The sequence below is a fragment of the Camelina sativa genome, chromosome 6, assembly GCF_000633955.1.
Source record: "Camelina sativa cultivar DH55 chromosome 6, Cs, whole genome shotgun sequence".
NCBI lineage: Eukaryota > Viridiplantae > Streptophyta > Magnoliopsida > Brassicales > Brassicaceae > Camelina > Camelina sativa.
The window spans coordinates 7,962,644-7,971,631 of NC_025690.1; positions in this window are offsets into that span (position 1 = coordinate 7,962,644).

The window sequence follows — 8,988 nt, forward strand, 5'->3', positions numbered from 1 at the left end:
TATTAAATTCATTTTTTTTTCTCTATAAGAATATTTTTTAAGAAAATATACATTTTAAACCACTAATATTCGGTTACGTCAAAGAAAATTGTAGCTTCTTGTGATGTTGTTGGAAATTGGAACAATTTTACTGCAGTGTGTAATCTTCCGTCTAGACAGGGCACAAGTTCATAGCTGACATAATTCCTATAATTTCATGGTTGCAATACAGACTTAATAGTACACGGATGACTTATTGTGATAACATATTAACAATACCGCTGTGTTTTTTTAGCTGTCGATGTTCTCTATACTAGTCTATATGCGAATAAAACATATGGCAGTAGACTAGCATTATGCTCTGGATTTTGTATAAAATGGTGCATTCTGTGCTGCTAAATGTTGTTTGTGCATTTTCTCGTCACAATTGGCTACAAATCCGCTTGAGTATATAGAATATTATCGTACATGTATGTACATTTTTTTTTAACTAAATCCGCAATATTTATAACATTGTATAGCTTGATTCTCTAGTTTTTATTACTGTGTTTATTATTCCTCATATGTATTATATATATATATATATTATTATTTTTGGAAGCCTAAACTGTATGAGAAACTAATTATCTTTCTGGTAGGTTGAAGTCTACATTATAGTTTTCCACCTCCATAATTTAATATATGATAATTCATTTAAAAAGCACAAATAAAAATATAAGAAAGCATAACATGTCGGTTTTAAAACTGAAAAAATTTAAGAGTTGTGTGGAGTCATGTGTCGGTGCCTCACATTTCATATCGCACTTGTTTTTGTGTTACACTGTTATAAGTCTCATTGGTGGGTCTTAAATCTAATATTTTGGTCAATTTATCGGAGCCTATACTGGCTACTGCATGCATTTCTGTTGTCAAATTCTATACCATTTATAGTATACGTAGCGTTTTCAAAAACTCATATTCAATAAAGACCGTCCTTTGGATTTAATCTCAATTTTGTTTTTGTTAATTCCAGCTTTGAGAAATAAAACTGAGATGCATTCTTGTTATTATGTCCAAAAGCTTCAAGTTTGGAACCAATCGGCAATCACTATTTAACTCGATGAGTAAATACGATTAATTATATTTTGAAGAAAACATAAAAAGAAAAAAGAAAAAAAGATGCAAAAACGCGTTTAATAACTTTGAATCTTTTCTTCGCCATCATGTGCGCAATCACTTTCATGCAAATTTGCGTAATATGATAAGAGAACTTTTAGTATTAATTTGCTTGTATTTTTCAACGTCTAAGTAATTAACAAATTAAGACTGTTCTTCAAATTTTTCAATGAAACAAAAACTGAACAGAATTTAAACAAAATTTTAGATTAACCTCGGTTCCACTTTACTCCAGATTCGTAAAATATCGGTGATGGTTACGTCCGAACCGACTTCAAGTTGAGTGAAAATGATACTAAATTGTCTTTAGTTTTGAGCAACAATAATAATAATAAAAATTCAAATAAAGCAAAAACGCGTTCCATAACTTTGAAATCTTTTTTTTAGGCCATCATGTGCGCAATCACTTTCCAATTTTCCATGCAAATGCAAAGTAGTAATTACTCGGTGCTTTTGCTTTGGCATGCACGATCATCTTATCCCCTTTGTCTCTTGAGCTTAACCCACTCTGTAGCTAACAGGTGTTGCATCTCTATTGCGAGCTTTCTGAATAAGAAAATAGACGTAGCTTGTAATTTGTAAAAGGAAAAATGCTAAAAAAATCTCCATGTTATTTTTATTTGAAAGTTTAATATCCAATGGTTTTGTATTGGAATAAAAATGTCTAGTATATTTCTTTGATGCTTTTTAAAACATCATGTTATGTTGATTTGTTGAATCAAACATACGACTTAACAGACGTTAATTTGATTAACGGAATCCCTAAACCGGGTTAATTAAACCAAACACGTGGTTAATTGGTGTTAAACGAAAGACAATAATGCCCTTAGTTTTTTTTCCTCCAAATCGATTTCCTCCAACCTTAAAAACATTATTCCCCAATTTCTTTTCTTCTTCGTCGTGTGTGTTCTTCTTTGAACAATTTATGGATCGAGTGATGAGTGAAGACGTTTGTTTTTGTTGATTGGGTTCAGTGTTTTGGGCGTGAATTCTGAGAGTATCGCGGAGATGAGGTATGTCGATTTCCGGTTTTTAGGTTTAGGCTTATCGTCGATTGCAATTTTTGGGGCCGATTTAAATTTTTAGGGATTTTAGGGTTCATAGATTATATTATTAACAATTGGGTGGGTGAAATTGTTCATAGATTATATTATTTTTGATTGGGTGGGTGAAATCGAGATCAATTTAGGGTTCATAGATTTTATTATTTTAGGGTTCATAGATTTCAATTCGATTTATGTTTTTAGGGGTTTGTTTGTACTAATCGTGAATGTCTTCTTGTTGTGTCTAGTGCTTTCGAGTGTTTGAAGTGCAAAATACACTATAGAGGAGATGTATCAAGCAATGAGAAATCATTCGATAGGAGGAGATTTGAAAGACATGTTAGTGGATCCTGATTTGATGACATGGTCTATCTTCAGCGAGGTTTGCGTAGAGAATGAAGTGTATGGTGAAGTCGAAGATGTTTGGTATAAGCTTCCACATGAGGACATAAGTTCAGCAAGATCAATCGGCAAAGACAAAGATGGTGGGACTAGGGAGTTGTGTTGTGAAGCTGTTATTGGTGGTGAAGTCGATATATACATCAACAATGGAATCTCTGTACTAGAACCGTTTCCTCTTACAAATGACGATCTTGGTGAAGATGTTGCAGATGAGGAAGACGGAGTAGAAGATGATGCTGACCTCGATCACCATGGTGAACTTGATGGGTCGTTCTTGAAATGGGAACTAAAAGGCGAGATCCTGGCGGCTGTTGGGAGAGATGCAGATAATAGAATCTATCCTTTTTACATTGTAGCTATGTTGATAGACATTTTCTGACTAGTGTTTGGCAAGCGAACTACAAAGACAACATTCAACCTGTGAATGGAGAAAGATTGTGGCTTGGAACAGATAAAGGATCTATTGAAGTACTTTCCAAAAGAAAAAAGCGTGGGCGTCCTAAGAAGTATGCTAGGATAAAGGAACCAGGTGAATCATCAACCAATCCGTCTAAGGCTACAAGGGAAGGCTACAAGTGAAGGACAAACCGTAACTTGTACAAATTGCAAGCAACCAGGTCATAATAAAGGCACTTGCAAAAATCCGGCTTTACAACCAGCTCCTACACGCAAAAGAGGGAGACCAAGAAAGCGACTGGTAAGTATGATTATTGATTCTTTCTCTTTTATTACAACTTTCTGTTTGTGACATTTTAGCGTTTTTGAAGGATTTGATGAGAGTAAAGACACATAATGTGTTAAAAGAAGAATTATATTAGACTCTCATAATTGTAATTGTACAAAATACATTCTCTTATATAGAGATGAGTTTCCTAAATTAAGATTATGATAAATGTAAACTAAATATTATTTATACGATAATGCTAAACTTCTTAAATCAATATTAACATTTATCTAATATCTTCTAGAATAATATCTTCATGACTTCCATTTTCGAGGTATGGGTTTGTGAGTTCCTGGCGATGCCTTCCGGGTTGAGTAATGCGCCAGCAGCGTTTATGAGATTGATGAACAACGTGTTTCAGAAGTTTTTGGACGTGTCTGTCATTATTTTCATCGACGACAACATGGTATATTCTAAGAGTCCTGAAGAGCATGCAGTGCATTTGAGGGCAGTTCNACTTTCCAAAAGAAAAAAGCGTGGGCGTCCTAAGAAGTATGCTAGGATAAAGGAACCAGGTGAATCATCAACCAATCCGTCTAAGGCTACAAGGGAAGGCTACAAGTGAAGGACAAACCGTAACTTGTACAAATTGCAAGCAACCAGGTCATAATAAAGGCACTTGCAAAAATCCGGCTTTACAACCAGCTCCTACACGCAAAAGAGGGAGACCAAGAAAGCGACTGGTAAGTATGATTATTGATTCTTTCTCTTTTATTACAACTTTCTGTTTGTGACATTTTAGCGTTTTTGAAGGATTTGATGAGAGTAAAGACACATAATGTGTTAAAAGAAGAATTATATTAGACTCTCATAATTGTAATTGTACAAAATACATTCTCTTATATAGAGATGAGTTTCCTAAATTAAGATTATGATAAATGTAAACTAAATATTATTTATACGATAATGCTAAACTTCTTAAATCAATATTAACATTTATCTAATATCTTCTAGAATAATATCTTCATGACTTCCATTTTCGAGGTATGGGTTTGTGAGTTCCTGGCGATGCCTTCCGGGTTGAGTAATGCGCCAGCAGCGTTTATGAGATTGATGAACAACGTGTTTCAGAAGTTTTTGGACGTGTCTGTCATTATTTTCATCGACGACAACATGGTATATTCTAAGAGTCCTGAAGAGCATGCAGTGCATTTGAGGGCAGTTCTGGAGAAGCTGCGGGCGCATAGATTGTTTGCTAAGTTGAGCAAGTGCAGTTTTTGGCAGCGTGAGATGGGATTTCTGGGTCATATTGTGTCTGCAGATGGGGTTTATGTAGATCCAGAAAAGATTCAGGCTATCATGGATTGGCCTAGACCGCAGAGTGCCACAGAGATCAGGATTTTCCTTGGTCTGGCAGGCTACTATAGGAGGTTTGTGCAGGGGTTTGCGAGCAGAGAACGTCCTATGACTAAGTTGACAGGGAAGGATGTTCCTTTTGTTTGGTCACAGGAGTGCAAGGAGGGCTTTGCAAGCCTGAAGGAGATGTTGACAACTACTCTAGTTTTGGCTTTGCCTGAGCAGGGAGAACCTATGTGGTGTATACAGATGCATCCAGAGTTGGTTTGGGGTGTGTGTTGATGCATTATCTTTACGGTGCAACGGTACATGTGTTTAAAGATCATAAGAGCCTGAAGTATATATTCACTCATCCCAAGCTGAATTTGAGGCAGAGGCGGTGGATGGAGCTGGTGGCGGATTATGATTTGGAGATAGCCTATCACCCTGGTAAGGCTAACTTGGTTGTTGCTGCTTTGAGTCGGAAGCGGGCGTTTTCGGCTCAGGAGCAGGATATGGAGTCTCTAGTAGGGGAGATTAGTGCTTTGTGTTTATGTGCTGTTTCTGAGGAGCCATTGGGTGTGGTTGCAGCGCATAGAGCATATCTGTTGAGCAGAATACGGTTGGCTCAGGAGAAGGATTTGTGGCTGGTGAATTCCTCAAAGGATGTTGATTCAGAGTATCGGGTTTCAGCTAATGGTACTATATTTGTGCATGGGCGGATTTGTTTGCCCAAGGATGAGGAGTTGAGGCAGGAGATCTTGAGAGAGGCTCATGCGAGCATGTTCNCTTTCTCTTTTATTACAACTTTCTGTTTGTGACATTTTAGCGTTTTTGAAGGATTTGATGAGAGTAAAGACACATAATGTGTTAAAAGAAGAATNTGGGATGAAGAAGGATGTGGCTAGTTGGGTCGTGAGGTGCGATGTGTGTCAGCTAGTTAAGGCTGAGCATCAGGTCCCTGGCAGGTTACTGAAGAGTCTTCCCATTCCAGAGTGGAAGTCGGATATGATTACTATGGACTTCGTGGTGGGTTTGCCAGTGTCCAGGACGTTTGATTCTATTTGGGTCATTGTGGACCGGTTGACTAAGTCGGCATATTTTCTGGCCATTAAGAAGACACATGGAACATCGGTCTTTGCTAAGAAGTATGTGAAGGAGATAGTCTGGTTGCATGGGGTGCCAGCGAGTATTGTGTCTAATAGGGATTCCAAGTTCACCTCAGTGTTTTGGAGGGCGTTTCAGGTAGAGATGGGCACTAAGGTGCATATGAGTACATCTTATCATCCCCAGACAGATAGATAGTCAGAGAGGACGATCCAGACGTTGGAGGATTTGGTGAGGATGTGTGTGTTGGATTTGGGTGGCCATTGGGCTGATCACTTGAGCTTGGTAGAGTTTTCTTACAACAACAGTTACCAGGCGAGTATTGGGATGGCTCCTTATGAGGCTTTGTATGGGAGGCCGTGTCGTAAACCGTTATGCTGGACTTAGGTTGGGGAGAGGAGCATTTACGGGGCAGATTTTGTTCAGGAGACCTTAGAAAAGATTCAGGTTCTCAAGTTGAACATGAAGGAAGCTCAGGATAGGCAGAAGTGTTATGCAAATAGGAGGAGGAGAGATCTTGAGTTTCAGGTGGGAGATAGAGTGTACCTCAAGATGGTCATGTTGCGGGGTCCGAACAGGTCATTGACACAGACTAAGTTGAGTCCGAGGTATATGGGTCCGTTCAGAGTGATTGAGCGGGTGGGACCGACGGCATATAAACTGGAGTTACCTGAGGTTATGCGTGCTTTCCACATGGTTTTTCATGTGTCTATGTTGCGAAAGTGTCTCCATGAGGATGATCAGTTGTTAGCTAAGATTCCTGAGCATCTTTATCCTAACATGACTTTGGAGGCGAGACCAGTGAGGGTTCTCGAGAGGAGGATCAAGGAACTTCGGAGGAAGAAGGTTCCTTTGATTAGAGTCCTTTGGGACTGTGATGGTGTTGAGGAGCAGACTTGGGAGCCAGAGGCGAGGATGAAGGCAAGGTTCAAGAAGTGGTTCGAGAAGCAGGTCGCTTAGGGGTGGTTGGTTGTGCGACTAAGTAACAAGATGAGGTGGTGTTCAGGATATGAAGTTCCGCGAAGCTGGTATCGGAAAAGGAAAGTTTCCTGAAATGGAATTTCCAAGAGTGGAAAGTTTCCAAAAGTGGAAAGTTCTAAAAATTGTAAGTTTTATGTGAGTTAGAATTGGACCATTTTTAGTGGTTAAGAGCCTTAGAGGGGCTTGTGTGGCATTTGTGGCGGACTTTAGAGTCATGGTGCCTGTGTGTGGCGGTCTTTTGAGACATTGTGTGGCTTTTGTGGTGGGTTGTTTAGCCAATTGTGTGGTATTTGTGGCTGGCTATTTAGCCAATTGTGTGGCCTTTGTGGCGGGCTGTTTAGCCATTGTGTGGCCTTTGTGGCGTGCTGTTTAGCTAATTGTGTGGCCTTTGTGGCGGGATGTTTAGCCAGTGTTGCATGTTTAGGCTGTCATTCAGGACAAGTGGTCTTCATGATTGATACTAAGATCTTTGTGTGTCCTAGTAAGTTCAATTAACCTTATGCTGTTGTAATACTTAAGGTGTCAATCCAGTTGGGAAACTTTACTATCACTCAAGATGCAATCATGATTTTACAAGTCAAGCCAATTCAAAGAGAGTGTTTTTATCTAACATTCCTAGAATGATGAAAATGCAAAACGAAAATGATCCATAGAACTAGAAACAAAAATGTATGACAAGAAGTAAACAAGAGTAAAAACGAAAACGAGTCTAAGCATGAACAAAACCGCAAGATCAGAAACAGCTTCAGGATGTAATAAAAATCAGAAAGAAAGAAGTCCTAAAGATGGGAGTAATTGATGGCGGTGGAGTATCCTAGTCTATAGGTGGAGGTTCCGGTGGTTGAGTCGTTCAGCTCGTGTGGTGTAAAAACGAGGGTCGAGTCAAGGGTGACAGATGCGTGTTTGTTCTCCGGGACTGCGACTAAAGCTTCAGAAGGATTAAGTCAGAATTGGTCGTGGGTGACAAACAACAGCGATGGCGGGACGTGTGTTGAGCTTGTCGGTCGAGTGGGAGATGGTCGACTCGAGTTAGACTGGTCGGGTGAGTGGAGTTGACTCATGCGGGATACTTCGGAACAGAGGATCGAGTGGCGTCGGTCGTGTCGTGTAGCGAGCTGGGATCGCTGGATGGGTCGAGTGGTGGTGAACGGTAGCAACGGAAGTGAGACTTGCGTTGAGCTTGCCGGTCGAGTAGGAGATGATAGACTCGAATGATAAGTAAAGATGGTGGTCGAGTGCACAGGTCAAGGGTGAGATGAGTTGACGGTCGAGTCGAGTTCCACGCGTGTTAAGCTTCCTCGTCGAGTGGGCTGGATGTAATCTTTTGAATGCTACTTTCACTTTCTTTTTCTCTGTTGCCTATATTCCCTTCTGTAGATTCCTGAATACTGAAAAACCAAAATCAAAAATTAAAAACACAAAGATCCTAAAGAATATGTACAGGGATACCTTTGGGTATTTCTCCCAAGTGAGCTTATTTAAAGTCCCTAGCTTGACTTTGCAGCTTTTTAGGCTTTTGGGGGTTCTTAGAGGAGCACAGAAGACTCCTCTGGCTGGACTTGATCAGCTAAATATTTTTTTAGTCTTTGGCCATTTACAGTAAATTCGCTGCCATCCTTGTTCATAAGATTGATGGCTCCAAATGGCAGAACATCTTTGACTATAAAAGGTCCAGACCACCTAGACTTAAGCTTTCCCGGAAATAACTTAAGTCTGGAGTTGAAAACCAAAACCTGATCTCCAGCCTTGGGCCCCTTGACAACAATTTTCATATCATGAAAATTATTGTTTCTTTCTTTATAAATCTTTGAGCTCTCATAGGCATCAAGTCTGATTTCTTCAAACTCATGTAGATCAAGAGCCCTCTTAGCCTGAGCTGTATCAATATCTAAGTTCAGCAACTTGAAAGCCCAGAGTGCTTTATACTAAACCTCTACAGGGAGATGACATGCTTTACCATAGATCAATTAAAATGGTGTTCGTTCTATTGGTGTCTTGAACGCTGTTCTGTACGCCCAGAGAGTCTCGTCCAACTTCACAGACCAGTCTTTCTTTGATATTCCAACAATCCTTGACAGAATACCCTTGATTTGTTTGTTCGAAACCTCAACTTGTCCGCTGGTCTGAGGATGATACGAAGTCGACACCTTGTGCTTGACACCATATTTTCTCAGCATACTCTCGAACACCTTGTTGACAAAGTGAGTTCCACCATCGCTGATCACTGCTCTAGGTATCCCATACCTTGGAAAAATTATGCTTTTGAACAGTATCAGAATAAACCACTTAGAAACATAATCAACCGCCATTAGAATGTAGACA